Consider the following 16,171-nt stretch of genomic DNA (forward strand, 5'->3'; position numbering starts at 1 on the left):
CCGACGCATCCGCAGTGTCCGAAGCTGCCAAGGCTGCCTCAGCCAATAACTCGAGATGACAACTGCGGACTGGTGTCCCAGATAAAGTCTCCATGGACACGTGAATATTGGTCGTATTTAGTATATTTTTGATATGCTTCTATGTGCCCTACAACTGATGGATAAATAATCCACTGTCCGCTGTTGTTTAGGTGATTGATTGCCTTTAGAGACTGTTTACACAATTCTCACAATCTGTTAAGCTTTCTTAGGGTATGTCACTTATATCCAAGTTTAATATTGCCTGCTATGCCAATTGGCCTTTGGCTTTCAATCCTTCACTTGGTTTCGCAGTCTATTAGTCCAGTTTTCCTTTTTCCTTTGAGCTGCTCTATTTGCTGAATAATTTTATTTAAAATTTACATGCTATATAATGGTGGTACATCCAAGTTCCCCTCTGACCCCCTTGCTCTGCTGTATACTTGTAGATCATGGGCCGTATATGGTTTCCCATGACTAATGATGCAGAGTATTGCTGTTCTACTGACAGTAACTTTTTTTGTTTTTCATTGTCTGTGTCTTTTCCCCCCACTTTTCCTCTTGTGGTTTCCCTCTTTTTGCCTCCCTCCCTCCTTTTCCCCAATTGGATATGGTGTTATAGGCAGTTATCCTCTCAGCAAGGTCAAAAAGGTGAATCGGTCTGGTGTAAGTATTGGAAATTTCTGTTAACCTGCCCCTATGGCTAACTTGAAGATAATCTCGTTTAATGTGAAAGGCCTTAATCTCCCTGCATACCGATAGAGCAGACATGGTGTTCCTCCAGGAGACGCACTTTAAAAAAGGTGCCTCCCCGAAGCTATATTCACGTCACTTCCCACAGGGATATTATAATGATTACTCTGGAGCTAAGGCCAAAGGGGTTGCAATTTTGTTCGCCAAGCACATTAGACTGAGTGATATATCGGAGGTCCCTATTGGGGATAGGACAGGCCTCCTGGTGAAGGCTACCATTGCCAGTCAAATTTTTACATTCGTTAACTTTTATCTCCCCAATCAGGGTCAGCTATGTTTTATGAGGGAAGCTTTGGAATTAATAGAGCAAAATTTGGAAGGGATGTTGGTAGTAGGGGGGGACTTTAACTGGGCACTGGAGCCTCCTATTGATACATCTACTGGAGTGCCCAGATCTTCTTTAAAGGATATCAAATGCTTTAAATCAATTTTACACGATTTCCAGCTGATAGATGTCTGGCGACTACTCCACCCTAGAGTTATAGACTACACGTTTTACTCATATCCGCATAATTGTTATACTCGTATAGATTATCTCTGTGATGACCACAAATCTTTAGATTTTCTTGTAGATGCCACAATAGGACAAATAGTTTGCTCTGACCATGCCCTTATTACTCTTGCCCTATCTTTAAGCCACCCTCCCCCGCGTCAGTGGAGATGGCGCTTTAATTAGCAATTTCTCCGAGACACAGGGGTATATTTACTAAGGTCCCGATTTTGACCGAGATGCCGTTTTTTCTTCAAAGTGTCATCTCGGGAATTTACTAAGCAGAAATCACGGCAGTGATGAGGCCATTCGTATTTTTTTGCAAGTCCAAGAATAAAATTACGAATGAATACACCATCGGTCAAAACGCGGCTGTTTAGATATGAATCTCGGTCATTTACTAAGAAGTGCAAAGCAAAAAAAAAAAAAACACTGCCGTGAAAAAATACAACTCGTAAAAAACTTTCAGGTCAGCGGTGAGGTCACTTTCGGTCAACCGCTGAGCAGAAAGTTCACACCATTGGTTACAATGGAGCGCATAGGCGCTACATTGTAACACTGCCGTGTGCCGCCTGTCAGACAGTACAGGAGCACACAGCCGATCAGGAGGGTGCTACAACGTGGCGCTCCCTGATTGGCTGAAGAAACCCACTTAGACATCAGTCAGAGTGGGTTTCTGGCATTCGGGGAAAGGGGTCCCATGTGAAAACATGGGTCCCCTTTCAGTGCGTGGCTCGGGTATCCGTTTTATTTTTTTAATCAAGTACGTGGATTACAAAAGGATTATCCGAGGAGCCTGGTACCCTGGATCTGGTGAGTATAATTTATTCAACAGGTACCCCATGGATTCTACTGGAGAAGAGGACCGACCCTCGTGTGAACATAAGGTAAGTATGTATGTATGTATGTTTGTGTGGATGGATGTAATAAAACTTTACTTTCAAGGTGTGTGTGTATTGTCTTTTTTTGGGTATTTTTTTAGTAGTAGTACTACAGGTACCAGCGGGCCCGTTTTTCCGCCGCATGCTGGTACTTGTGGTTCTCCAAGTACCAGCATGCGGGGGAGGCTTGCTGGGCCTTGTAGTACTGCTACTAAAAACAATATCAATCACTTTTACAAAAAGGCTATCAGCCCCCCATCCGCAGCCCATTGGATGGGGGGGACAGCCTCGGGCTTCACCCCTGGCCCTTGGGTGGCTGGGGGGGGGGACCCCTTGATTGAAGGGGTCCCCACTCCCCCAGGGTACCCCGGCCAGGGGTGACTAGTTGGATATTTGATGCCACGGCCGCAGGGCACGGTATAAAAGTGACCCCCGGCTGTGGCATTATCTGTCCAGCTAGTGGAGCCCGGTGCTGGTTTTAAAAATACGGGGGACCCCTAGGCTTTTTGTCCCCCGTATTTTTGGAACCAGGACCAGGCGCAGAGCCCGATGCTGGTTGCTTAAATATGGGGGAACCCCTGTCCATTTTTTTGCCATATTTCTGCAACCAGGATCGGCTCAAAGAGCCCGAGGCTGGTTATGCTTAGGAGGGGGGACCCCACGCCATTTTTTTTAACAGTTTTACAGTGCTTATTTAAAAAAAAAAATGAACCCCAGCACGGATCACACAGATCCGGCCGAGATTCATTTAGAAAAAGTCGGCAGTGTTTTGCTAATCACTGCCGTAAAAAACTAAAAAAAAAACACGAATGACATCGACATCGGAAAACCCGAAAATGCAGAATACGGCAGCTTAGTAAATTAGTCGTAATAAATTCAAAAAGTTGCAGTTTTACACTTTCGATGTCATTCGTGATTATTCTCCCACCAAATCGGGAGAATTCCGAATGTTAGTAAATATACCCCACAGACTGTCGGTCCCAAATAGAAAACACTGTAGAGGACTACATTACTCTTCATTTAAATGACAAGGTTTCCCCAGTGATGGTATGGGAAGCTTATAAATGCGTGGTTAGGGGTAAATGCATCCAACTGGGTTCCCGCCTCAAAAAACAAAAAAATGAATGCCGTGATGCCTTACTTGGTAAAATTAAACGACTAGAACTCACGCATAAATCTGCACTAACTTCTGATGTATTAGCGGAGCTACAAGAGGCTCGGTCATCCCTAAATAGTTTACTGAACGAGGGCACCCGTAGAGCGTTTCGCTGTTGTCACCATAAATTTCATAGGTGGGGTAATAAGCCTGGGAAGCTACTTGCACGGGCCTTACGAGCACAAAGATCACTAACTTACATTAAGGAGATTAAGGATTCTTCTGGTGTACCTCATGCCTCTGATAAAAAGATGGCTGAGATCTTTCATAAATATTATACTGATCTCTACATTTTGACATCGTAGCGCTCCCATTGTGAGCGATCAGTACATGAGAATGCAGTAGAGGACTTCCTAGAAGAGATTGAATTCCCCCCACTCTCTGAGGAAGTGACATCAGCCCTGGAAGAACCCTTTACGGATAGTGAACTCATGACCGCCCTAAAGTCCTCTCCATCTGTCAAAAGTCCGGGTCCCGATGGTTTTCCCATAACTTACTATAAAATGTTCCAGGATAAACTTCTCCCCCTTTTGCTCCATGCTTGCAACTCAGTCTCTCCACAGACCCCCTTCTCTAGTCAGTCCTTGGGAGCACACATCACAGTTCTACCTAAAGATGGCAAGGATCCATCATTGCCATCCAGTTACAGGCCGATCTCCCTCCTTAATGTAGATGTTAAATTGTATGCCAAACTCATAGCAAACCGCCTGAATTTATTATTGCCAGAGGTGATTCACTCAGACCAGGTTGGCTTTGTTCGGGGTAGGGAGGCGAGGGACAATACCATAAGGGTGATTGACCTGATAGCTCATGCAAGGTCAGTTAAGACTCCTATGATGCTTCTTTCCATAGACGCTGAGAAAGCCTTTGACCGCATTGACTGGGTTTTTACGGAAGCGACACTGCGCCGCTATATCGGGCTCCTTCGGCACAGGTGCGGGTAAACGGGTTGCTCTCTGACCCAATAACCATTTCTAATGGGACTAGACAGGGCTGCCCATTGTCACCGTTAATATTTGTTATTTGCATGGAAGCTTTAGCTAAAGCCATTAGAATGAACCCTGATATCACAGGATTGAAAGTAGGTGAAAATGAACATAGAATTGCTCTGTTTGCAGATGACCTCCTGGCGGTCGTTACAAACCCTGCTGTATCATTACCTAATCTTATGACAGAATTTTCACGTTTTGGGGCATTATCTAATTTCAAGATTAATTATACTAAATCAACGGCTCTTAACGTCTCCCTCCCTGTTGAACTAGTCTCGTCTCTGGGTGCCGCGTTTTAATCCCCTCCTCCATGGGTGGATCCAGGGGGGGGCACTAGGGCCCGTGCCCCCCCTGTCATTTCTGATTTCTTTCTTTTTTTCAAAAGGAGAACAGCAGCAGCACTACTGCTATTTCCGTCAGTCAGATTTGATAAAAGAGCCGGCAGGCACTAAGACCCACCGCAGCTCTAACAGCAAGTCCGTGTGGTAACCATTGGAGAGGCTGGAGCTGCAGCTCCAGCCTCCCCCTGCTCACACCGCAACCTACCTCCCCCATTGCCAGCCAGCCAGAGTCCAGCCCAGGTGCGGGGTTCAAATGCCAGCATTGAGTAAGACTGTTACTTATGACGGAGCAGAAGATTTCATCAGCCCTCACTGCACCGCACAATAATCCCAGCGCTTCCTCCTCCACTTCTTTTACCATCATGCTAGGTGCAGTCACACTCATCCTCAGCTTTGAGAAGGCGGTCTGTGTGATTGTGACAGGGCTGTCCTGCAGATGTCTTATTCTGCTTGTTGGAGATCCAGCTGGCTGCTTCTGCTAATCAAAGATGGGCAGTTCATGTGCTGCAGTCTGAGTCTCAGTGCAGTGCCCAAAACAAGGTATGCTGCACCTGCCACCAACTAAAAACTATGATATTATATTGTGCTGGGGTGCCTTCCAGGCTCCCATAACTAATGGAACAGGTGACCAACATTTCAAGGCCCAATCAGCCTTTTCATCAGGGTGAAACATTGGCAATAAACCAGGATGCGCTCCTACAGCCAATCATTACCCGATGGTGTATTCTGTGAGGCCACGCCCCCTGTGATACCACACCCCTTATCTGGGAGCACGCGTGCCTTAGGTGCATGTATATATAACTATTACCGTTCCCCTATCATGGTGCCCCCCCTTTCATTTTCTTCTGGATCCGCACCTGCCCTCCTCTCTATCTAGTACAGTAAATTTAAACCATCTCCCTTTATTACGGAAGCTGCGTGGGGAAATGACGCAGTGGCTTATGCAGAAATTTTCCTGGTTAGGACGTATGAATATTGTGAAAATGAATATACTGCCAAGGTTACTATATCTTTTTCAGACTTTCTCCTTGAAGCTCCCCCCTCAGTTTCTTGTAGACACACACAGAGCAATTAGCCGATTTGTTTGGGGTGGCAGGAAACCCAGGTTCAAGCATTGCTATTTATTTTATAAAAAAGCCCAAGGAGGCCAACAATTACCTATGATATCGGCATATGATCAGGCCACGACTTTACATAGGATCCTGGATTGGTCAAGACCTGGTTCTAGCTCTAAGCAACGGGTAGATTTGGAGAGATGGTCCTCGGATTTACATTTGCAGGCTGTACCCTGGTTTCAGACCATCAGCCGCTCTCTGCACTTGACTCTCTGGAAACTAGTGCGCCACAAATTGGGTCTTTCTTCATCAAATTCCCTGCTTCTTCCATTTCTTAACAACCCATTGTTTGAGCCGGGTATTGGGAGAGGTACGGCTGTCAGATGGAGGTTGGCGGGCTTGACTAGGATAACACATTTGCTCTTAGGTAGGGAAGGTTAAATCTTTTATTGAACTTAGGGAGGGCACTGATATTCCTGCAACAGACTTTTGGTTTTACCTTCAGACCCGTCATTTTATTTTGTCACAGAGATCAGCTGCTGCACTAACAGGAAACATCACACCTTTTGAAGTAATGTGTTCCCAGTCTTCTGAACCCACTCACGTTATATTGGGTATATATAAGATACTATTACATGGTCATTTCACTGAAGACCCTTCTTTTTGTAAAAAATGGGACACTGACCTCATTCCTCGAGGGATACATATTAATTGGAAAATTCACTGTGACACTATGTCCCGTTATTCTACAAGTTTGGAGATGATAGAAACACAGTACAAACTGCTTACTAGGTGGTATCGATGCCCCTCCCTTTTGCATAGGTTGTTTCCTTCTGTGTCCCCCCTGTGTTGGAGGTGCGGAAGAGATCGAGGCACCCTTATCCACATATGGTGGGACTGCCCTTTGATTGCTGTTTTTTGGAACAAGGTTATTCAAATTTCCTCTGAAATCCTGGGGTTTCAGGCTCCTACTGAGCCTGACTTCTGGCTACTCTCCCATACTACAATCTCACTAGCAAAGTATAAACACTCCCTTCTCAAACACCTTAATAATGCAGCAAGAGCTGTAGTACCAGTTCATTGACGGTCTCCAGACCCTTCCCGGACTTGGGAATGGTTCCAGAGGATAGAATTTTATAGAACCATGGAAAACATTTTTCATTTGGTACTAGAAAAACACTCTATGTCGCTACATGGTCCTCTTGGTTAGATTTTAAGTCTACCTCCACCTATAAAGACCCGTCCAGATACCGCTAGACTCTTCATAATACTGATTACCTAAATAAGCCATTACACTGACTAAATAACACACTTGCTATTAGATGCGATTGATTCGCTCACTCATTCCCCCTCCCCCCCCCCCCCCTTTTATTTTTTTCCTGACTGTACCCTCTTTCACCCATTACCCTTAGTCTTGTCTTGTTTTTGTTTATGTAAGTTGCGGTTTCATTGTATTGTATTTTGTTGTACTTATTTTTCTACTGCCTATGCAAACTGAATATTTTAATGATGACCTTTTGATCTATAATGAAAAAATGTGTTGTTTTCTTGAAAGATCAACTGCATACAATTTTTCTTTTTCTTTCTGTATTGTTGATATTATACCGATGTACTATGATACGTTGTTCTGTCGGACTCTGTGTTAATCCAATATCAACATGTTTGTATTTTCTAAAAATTTTCTTGAAAATCCAAAATAAAGAATATATAAAAAAAATTAAGAGAGAAATCCAGAAGCAGAGCATTGTGTCCCTCCTGGAGAGTTGTGCAGCCATGCAACTAACAGGGGGTGGTCACACCCCCTGCAGGGGGCTCCCCGGAAGGTTACTGTACCGGGGGTCAGGATTTCTAACCAACCTTCTACCACTAACCAATGATCTTTAGGGGCAAATGTATCAATTACCCATTTCCAGCTCCATAATTTTTTTTTGCCACTGGTACAGGTTGAGTATCCCTTATCCAAAATGCTTGGGACCAGAGGAATTTTGGATATGGGATTTTTCCGTATTTTGGAATAATTGCATACCATAATGAGATATCATGGTGATGGGACCTAAATCTAAGCACAGAATGCATTTATGTTACATATACACCTTATACACACAGCCTGAAGGTCATTTTAGCCAATATTTTTTATAACTTTGTGCATTAAACAATGTGTGTCTACGTTCACACAATTCATTTATGTTTCATATACACCTTGTACACACAGCCTGAAGGTCATTTACTACAATATTTTAATAACTTTGTGTATTAAACAAAGTTTCTGTACATTGAGCCATCAAAAAACAAAGATTTCTCTATCTCACTCTCACTCAAAAAAGTCCGTATTTCGGAATATTCCGTATTTCGGAATATTTGGATATGGGATACTCAACCTGTATTCACGCCAATAAGAAATGAACATTAGCCAGTATAAATAAATACCGTGTGCCCGGACAGGGGTTCCGCATTCTGTAGCTTGTTAAATCTGACAGCTTTGAAACCTCTCGGGAATTTGACGACTGCTGAAAATGTAGCAACTGCAGCAGATATCATACATTAGGGTGATACGTAATATTCACGGGTGTCCTCCGAAAACTGGTGTTTGGGGGCATATGCCGCTATCACAACTCGCCGGCCATTTCTCCGGATACGGCAATCTGAGAATCGCCGCCAGTGAGTTATGGGTTACTTCCGACACGTTATTCGCCACTACCAGGAGTTTTACTGGGCAAATCATACCCACCGCTGATCTTCAATTCCGCTTTACCAGTATACACTTTAAAAATCAGTAGCGAGGTCCTCGCAAGGTGCAGGCATAAGAACACGGAAATCAGAGCGAGAAGTTAGGTTTTCATTTCAAGAATAAGAATACTTCAGAGTTTACAGTTACAAAAAAGAAAGTTACAGAGTATTATAGATTATATTTAAAAATACACACAGATTACGATTTCAGAAAAGATAACGTTTCAGAACCCTAAATTAACTTACTCGGGCTAGGTGATCTGGGTGAGAGATACCCCAGGAAGCAGAAGCTGGTCCCACTCTCTTAGCACAAAGCTAGTCTCTTCTGGAGTGAACACCCAGTAGTTTCAGTTGCTGGGAGTTACAGTGCTACAAGCCACTACTTACTCAGTGGCCCCCACCCTTGCCACTTTGAAAAAAGAAAGGACTCTCTTTCTCTTACTTCCTAGTGGATACTGGGGAACTTTACTTTAGTACCATGGGATATAGATCGTGTCCACTGGAGCATGGCACTTTAAAACCTTTAGTGTGTGTATGTGTGTGCTGGCTCCTCGCCTCTATGCTCATCTTACCAGACTCAGTTTAGAAAAATGTGCCCAAGGAGCCGGGTGCATTTCTCTGGAGCTCCAAAGAGTTTCCTTTATTTTTTATTTTAGTTTATTATTTTCAGGTAGAACTGGTTGGCAACCAGTCTACCTGCTTCATGGGACTTATAAGGGAATCCGAACCAACCACCTGAGGGTTAATGGTTCGTAATCCCAGCTGACAGGACACTAAGCTCCTGAGGTGCTGTTCACACACCGTTATTGTATGTGCCCACACCAGCAGCTAGCCGCCACCTTCTAACAGATGCCGAAGATCGATAGGTGTGGTGAGTGTTAACACCAGGGTCCCGGTTAGCAGGTCCCCGGTGCGGTTTTGGCGGCATGTCATGCGGCGGTCATGGGCCACGAGCTGTGGTGCCCGACACGGACTAGACTGGCTCAGGGCTCACTGTCCATTAGGACTCCGTGTGTACTGATATGTATGTTTAATGTTTATTAACATAGCCAGTATAAAAATACTGGGACAACGCGCCATTGCAAGGGGTGGGGCTTCCCGGAGCGGGACCAGAGGCGGGAAGGCGCCATTTCCTGCTGCTGCGGATCATCAAGGTTGCATGCACGCTGCTCCTCCAGGGACCCACGCTGTTATAGACTCTGTACTGGTACCAGGGGGTCATAGCAGGGGGGAGCACACCAGCGGTAGAGCCGCTGCACTTCTATCAGGTTGTACACATAATTTCACACACTGTGCTGCTGTGTTTTGTGTGCTGGTCTCCGTTCCTCAGTGTCACTCCAGGGGCTCTCTAGGGTCTGTGTGGAAGTGTTTCAGTGAGCTGCGCTGTATTACTGTTGTGTAAATATGTCTGTTGACATGGTTATGTGTGCTGCTTGTAACTCTACCCCTTCATCTGCGGGGGTCCCTCATGTGTGAACAGTGCTCCTTATCTTCTTAAGGACACAGTTCACAGGCACCTGACTGGCTAGATCATTTTAAAAGCATGATTCAAAATGTAAATTCAGAATTAGCTGCAGCTAAAAAGGAGAGACAGGTGTTAAAACAGTCTATTGATTGTATGGCAAAAGCAGCAGATACCAGAAAGGCTTCTCAGCCCCCTCTGTTGGTTTCACATAAACGCTCACTGCCACAGGTGCTCCAGTCTGATTCTGATCAGCCTAATGTGGATGATGATGATATGGATGAGGACAGCTGCCTGTCCCCTGGGGTGGAGGCTCTCATTTATGCTGTAAGAGAGGTTCTTCACATACCGGATCAGGAGGCAGAACCATATGAGGAGTTAATGATAGACCAAAGACCTCAGTCACTTTTCCTGTGTCTAAAGAATCCAGTCTGTCTAAGAAATTGGTACTGCCGGTGCCAGGGGCTATATCACTAAAAGAGCCGACTGACCGTAAAATTGAGACCACTCTCAAGGCTATATATATGGCAGCAGGTGTAGCACAATGCCCCACAATTGTTTGTGGGTGGATTTCCAGGGCGGTAGTCAAGTGGTCTCAATACTGTTATTGATGGTTTAGACTCTCTGCCCAGGAGGAGGTCATTACTCTGCTGCAACATATACAGGATGCTGCAAATTTTATGAGCGAGGCTATAAAAGAATTGTGTAAGATAAATGGCCGCACTACTGCTATGGCGGTTTTAGCACACAGAGCTCTGTGGTTATGTCAATGGTCAGCGAACGCTGATTCCAAGAAGGGTGTGGAAAACCTTCCCTTTACAGGTGATGCATTGTTTGGTGACAAATTAAATAAATGGATCTCCCAGGCAATGGTGGGTAAGTCTACCTATCTGCTGTCGGCTGCGCCACCTGTTAGACGTTCTTACACAAGATCCTCCTTGCAGTCCTTTTGTGTGGCAAGGTTCAGAGGCAGGGGCCATGGGGTCTCCACCACTCCCAGAGGATCTCGGGGTAAGTCCCATAAACCTGCCTCCCTGGACCAGACCACCAGATCCCCTGCCTCTAAGCCTTCTGCGTGACGGTTGGTCCCAGCAGCAAGGTGACTTTTAGGTGGGTGCTCGCCTTCTACACTTCGCCCATGTGTGGTTGAAGTTGTGCCGGGATCCTTGGGCGAGGGATCTCATTTCCCAGGGATACTGGCTGGAATTTCAAGCACTTCATCCTCACAGATTTTTCAAGTCGGGCTTGCCAGTTTTACCCGCAGCAAAAGTTACCTTGCAAGAGGCTATTCAAAAACTTTTGCAGACAGGGGTGGTGGTTCCAGTGCCTCCTCCGTTACGCAACAGGGGTTTTTACTCCAGTCTTTTTCACGTTCCAAAACCAGACGGTTCGGTGTGACCCATCTTAAACCTGAAGTCTCTAAACCCGTCTTTGCGGGTGTTCAAATTCAAGATGTAATTCCTGCGGACAATAGTATCCGGTCTGGAAGAGGGGGAATTCCTGGTATCCTTAGATGTCAATGATGCTTACATACACATTCCCATGTGGCCCTCTCATCAGGCTTACCTCAGGCTCGCCATCTTGGATGACCATTTCCAGCTTCAGGCTTTGCCCTTTGGCCTGTCCACAGCTCCAAGGGTCTTCACCAAGGTCATGGACGATCTCCTGATAAAGGCTATGTCCAGGGAGCGTCTGTTGCACAACATCGTTCTGACGACTCGCCTGCTTACGGATCATCCTAAATTTCCAGAAATCTCACCTGGAACCGACCTATCGTCTTCAGTTCCTGGGAATGATACTGGATACGGTGTCTCAAAAGGTGTTTCCTCCGATGGACAAGGCCCTGGCTATCCAGGCTATGGTCCACTCAGTGCTCCGTCCTCACAAGGTATCCATACATCTTTGCATACGCTTGCTGGGTAGGATGGTTGCTGGTTACAAGGCAATCCAATATGGCAGATTTCATGCCCGGCCTTTTCAGCTGGATCTACTGGACAAATGGTCGGGGTCTCACCTTCACATGCATCAGGAAGTGACCTTATCTCCAAAAGCCCGGATTTCTCTGTTATGGTGGCTACAAGTTCCTCACCTGGTAGAAGGCAGGAATTTCAATATCCACTCGTGGATTCTACTGACAATGGATGCCAGCCTCCAGGATTGGGGTGCTGTGACCTAAGGGGCCCAGTTCCAGGGGATATGGTCAGTTCAGGAATCTGCTCTGTCGATAAACATCCTGGAACTCAGGGCAATTTACAATGCTCTTCTGCAAACTTCCCATCTCCTGAAGAATCAGGCGATCCAGGTTCGATCGGACAATGCCACGGCGGTGGCGTACATAAACCGACAAGGGGGAATAAAAAGCAGAGCGGCGATGCGAGAAGTGTCAAGAATACTATTCTGGGTGGAGGCCAACGCAAGGGCTATATCAGCCATATTCATTCCAGGAGTGGACAATTGGGAAGCGGACTTCCTCAGCAGACACGACCTCCATCCGGGAAAATGGGGCCTACATCCCCAGGTGTTTCAACAGTTAATTCACCGATGGGGACGTCCGCAGATAGATCTGATGGCTTCTGGTCTCAACAAGAAGCTATGCCGTTACTTTTCCAGAATGAGGGATCCGCAGGCTGTAGCAGTGGATGCGCTGACGACGCTATGGACGTACCAGTTTGTGTACTCTGTTCCCTCCTCTACCGCTAATCCCAAGGGTTCTAAAAAGGGAAAGCGTTCAAGCAATTCTAATTGCCCCAGATTGGCCTCGACGGGCGTGGTACTCGGACCTCCAAACCATGGCTTTGGAGGATCCCTGGCCTCTGCCGCTTCAAAAGGATCTTCTTTAACAAGGTCCGTTCGTCTATCCAGACTTACAGTGGCTACGTTTGACGGCTTGGAAGTTGAGAGGGAAATTCTAGCTAGAAAAGGTCTTCCCTCCCGCGTTATCTCCACCATGGTCCAGGCCAGGAAGATGGTTACGTCTAAACATTATCATCGTATCTGGAAATAGTATTTCCTGGTGTGAAAGTAGAAAGGTTTCTCCCGTGTAATTTAAAATGGGTTGCTTTCTACTTTTCCTGCAAGTGGGAGTGGATATGGGCCTACGTTTAGGTTCCATCAAAGTCCAGATTTCAGCGCTCTCTATTTTCTTCCAGAAACAACTTGCCATGTTACAAACTTTCCTTAAAGGAGTTCTTCATATGCCACCGCCCTTCGTACCTCCCACAGCTCCGTGGGATCTCAATGTGGTTCTATCTTTTCTTCAATTGGACTGGTTTGAAACTTTGCATAGGTGGAGTTGAAATTTCTCACCTGGAAGACAGTGATGTTGTTAGCATTGGCGTCTGCCAGATGTGTCTCTGAATTGGGGGCCTTATCCTATAAGAGCCCTTATTTGATTTTTCATGAAGACAGGGCGAAACTCAGGACCCAACCTCAGTTTTTTCCAAAAGTGGTGTCAGCTTTTCATGGGAATCAACCCATTGTGGTTCCAGTGTTGTCTGGCACCTCCATTGGTCCAAAGTCCTTGGATGTGGTGAGGGCTCTGAAGATTTATGTCAAACGGACTGCTCGAAATCAGAAATCTGACTCGCTGTTTATCGTTTATGATGTCACAAAGACTGGTTGTCTGGCTTCTAAGCAATCAATTGCTCGTTAGCTCAGGTTGACCATTCAACAGACTTATACTTCGGCAGCTCTGCCATTGCCGACGTCTATTCAGGCCCACTCAACGAGATTTGTGGGCTCTTCCTGGGCGGCTGCCCGGGGTGTCTCGGTCTTACAGTTGGGCAAGCTACTACTTTGTCTGGTTCGAACACTTTTGTTAAGTTCTATCGGTTCGACAACTTGGCCAAGGATGACCTTCAGTTTGGTCAGGCGGTGTTACAGGGGTCTCAGCACTCTCCCACCCATTTGGGAGCGTGGGGACTTTCCCATGGTACAACAGTACAGTTCCCCAGTATCCACTAGGACGTCAGAGAAAATAAGAATTTACTTACCGATAATTCTATTTCTCGGAGTCCGTAGTGGATGCTGGGGTTCCTGAAAGGACCATGGGGAAAGCGGCTCCGCAGGAGACAGGGCACAAAAAGTAAAGCTTTAGGATCAGGTGGTGTGCACTGGCTCCTCCCCCTATGACCCTCCTCCAAGCCTCAGTTAGGATACTGTGCCCGGACGAGCGTACACAATAAGGAAGGATTTTGAATCCCGGGTAAGACTCATACCAGCCACACCAATCACACTGTACAACCTGTGATCTGAACCCAGTTAACAGTATGATAACAGCGGAGCCTCTGAAAAGATGGCTCACAACAATAATAACCCGATTTTTGTAACTATGTACAAGTATTGCAGATAATCCGCACTTGGGATGGGCGCCCAGCATCCACTACGGACTCCGAGAAATAGAATTATCGGTAAGTAAATTCTTATTTTCTCTATCGTCCTAGTGGATGCTGGGGTTCCTGAAAGGACCATGGGGATAATACCAAAGCTCCCAAACGGGCGGGAGAGTGCGGATGACTCTGCAGCACCGAATGAGAGAACTCCAGGTCCTCCTTAGCCAGGGTATCAAATTTGTAGGATTTTACCAACGTGTTTGCCCCTGACTAAATAGCCGCTCGGCAAAGTTGTAAAGCCGAGACCCCTCGGGCAGCCGCCCAAGATAAGCCCACCTTCCTTGTGGAATGGGCATTTACATATTTTGGCTGTGGCAGGCCTGCCACAGAATGTGCAAGCTGAATTGTATTACACATCCAACTAGCAATAGTCTGCTTAGAAGCAAGAGCACCCAGTTTGTTGGGTGCATACAGGATAACAGCAAGTCAGTTTTCCTGACTCCAGCCGTCCTGGAACCTATATTTACAGGGCCCTGACAACATCTAGCAACCTGGAGTCCTCCAAGTCCCTAGTAGGCGCAAGGCACCAAAATAAGCTGGTTCAGGTGAAACACTGACACCACCTTAGGGAGAGAACTGGGGACGAGTCCGCAGCTCTGCCCTGTCCAAATGGACAACCAGATATGGGCTTTTTTGAGAAAAAAACCACCAATTTGACACTCGCCTGGTCCAGGCCAGGGCCAAGAGCATGGTCACTTTTCATGTGAGATGCTTCAAATCCACAGATTTGACTGGTTTTAAACCAATGTGATTTGAGGAATCCCAGAACTACGTTGAGATCCCACAGTGCCACTGGAGGCACAAAAAGGGGGTTGTATATGCAATACTCCCTTGACAAACTTCTGGACTCCAGGAACTGAAGCCACTTCTTTCTGGAAGAAAATCGACAGGGCCGAAATTTGAACCTTAATGGACCCCAATTTGAGGCCCATAGACACTCCTGTTTGCAGGAAATGCAGGAATCGACCGAGTTGAAATTTCTTCGTGGGGCCTTTCTGGCCTCACACCACGCAACATATTTTTGCCACATGTGGTGATAATGTTGTGCGGTCACCTCCTTTCTGGCTTTGACCAGGGTAGGAATGACCTCTTCCGGAATGCCTTTTTCCCTTAGGATCCGGCGTTCCACCGCCATGCCGTCAAACGCAGCTGCGGTAAGTCTTGGAACAGACATGGTACTTGCTGAAACAAGTTCCTTCTTAGCGGCAGAGGCCATAAGTCCTCTGTGAGCATCTCTTGAAGTTCCGGGTACCAAGTCCTTCTTGGCCAATCCGGAGCCATGAGTATAGTTCTTACTCCTCTACGTCTTATAAGTCTCAGTACCTTAGGTATGAGAAGCAGAGGATGGAACACATACACCGACTGGTACATCCATGGTGTTACCAGAACGTCCACAGCTATTGCCTGAGGGTCTCTTAACCTGGCGCAATACCTGTCCCGTTTTTTGTTCAGACGGGACGCCATCATGTCCACCTTTGGTATTTCCCAACGGTTTACAATCATGTGGAAAACTTCCCGATGAAGTTTCCACTCTGCCGGGTGGAGGTCGTGCCTGCTGAGGAAGTCTGCTTCCCAGTTTCCATTCCCGGAATGAAACACTGCTGACAGTGCTATCACATGATTTTCCGCCCAGCGAAAAGTCCTTGCAGTTTTTGCCATTGCCCTCCTGCTTCTTGTGCCGCCCTGTCTATTTACGTGGGCGACTGCCGTGATGTTTTTCCCACTGGATCAATACCGGCTGACCTTGAAGCAGAGGTCTTGCTAAGCTTAGAGTATTATAAATTTACCCTTAGCTCCAGTATATTTATGTGGAGAAAAGTCTCCAGACTTGATCACACTCCCTGGAAATTTTTTCCTTGTGTGACAGCTCCCCAGCCTCTCGGGCTGGCCTCCGTGGTCACCAGCATC

Source organism: Pseudophryne corroboree, chromosome 8 (assembly GCF_028390025.1).
Source record: "Pseudophryne corroboree isolate aPseCor3 chromosome 8, aPseCor3.hap2, whole genome shotgun sequence".
Lineage (NCBI taxonomy): Eukaryota > Metazoa > Chordata > Amphibia > Anura > Myobatrachidae > Pseudophryne > Pseudophryne corroboree.